Raw genomic sequence first — 1,322 nt, 5'->3', positions numbered from 1 at the left:
CGTCCCGTCCGTCGTACGACGTACGGAACGTACGGGGTACGGGTAAACGGAACGGACGATAGTACTAATAAGTACGTAGAGGGTGGTCGTCTATATGTGTATATATATATATATATATATATATATATATATATATATACATACTTCTGTATTTTTTTTATTTAATATATACTATGTATGTATATGCTTGTATATGTTATATATAGAAATAAATATGGGTTTAGAACAGGCGAGTGTCGAACATAATTACATTGGAAATTATATTCGCGGATTTGTGGCTGTGCTTTAGTGTTAGGATCTGATAAAACAGTTAAAAATTATACTGTCGACCAAAGTCGGAAGATTTGATTTATGTTTATGTCAGAGCGCACCAGAGATTTTATCTTTAAGTGCACGTGAGACAATTACATAGACATAAATAGAACTGGGAATTCCTCTACGAGTTTAAAATCCTTTTATTATCCTTTTCATTAACATTAGATCATATTGTTTAATATTGAGTTTTATTATTTCATATTTTATATTCACATAAATGATATAAACTGTCTTTTAGTAAAACTTTTTAAATGTTTTTCTGATGTAAGGTAGCTATTTATATTATATTAAAGATTTCAATTTTCTTTCATCATTATTCTTATTGTTATTCTCTCGGCATTGCTGTGGCATTTATGATAAAGACATTTTGATAAAGTCTCGTCTGAACAAAACAAGATTCGGCATGACGTCCAGCCGGAAAAAATCGGATTAAGCAATCCGATGTTGCTGGATCAACAGGATTTTCGCCTCACGTCCCGCTAATCCTAATCTGGTTTATGCGATTCAACTGGGTTAGGTCTTTCTATGGTTTCTTGTCTCTTACTTTTTCCTATTGAAAGAAATTATACACAAAGTTTTAAATCGTGAGTGTTCTCTAACTGAGATAGGCGACCACATAAATATTCGACATTTTGTTACTTAGTTGATGGGAGGAATAAATATTTTGATATAAAACTGAAAACTTTTATATTCGAAGTAATGTAAGAATGAAAAAAGAATTTTATGATTATTAGTGTTTTAAAATTTTTTAGTGTGAACTTGCATATTTCCGTGAAATTTAAAACATTTCATATCAAAGGAAAATTATTGAGGATTATTTTAAGTATTTTCTAATGACTGTATCAAGGATAACATCGTTTGAGCAATTTTAATCGACATTGATACGTGAACACCCTCTGTATCTGTCTTGTATTCCTTAAGACCGTTATTCAAGTATTTAAGTTGTTACGCGATAATATCGGAATTCTACGTGATATTTATACGCAAGATTAGTTCCTAAACGTGTT

This window comes from Atta cephalotes (genome assembly GCF_000143395.1).
Source record: "Atta cephalotes unplaced genomic scaffold scaffold00005, whole genome shotgun sequence".
NCBI lineage: Eukaryota > Metazoa > Arthropoda > Insecta > Hymenoptera > Formicidae > Atta > Atta cephalotes.
The sequence above is the reverse complement of the archived record's forward strand: the minus strand, read 5'-3'. Positions refer to the sequence as shown.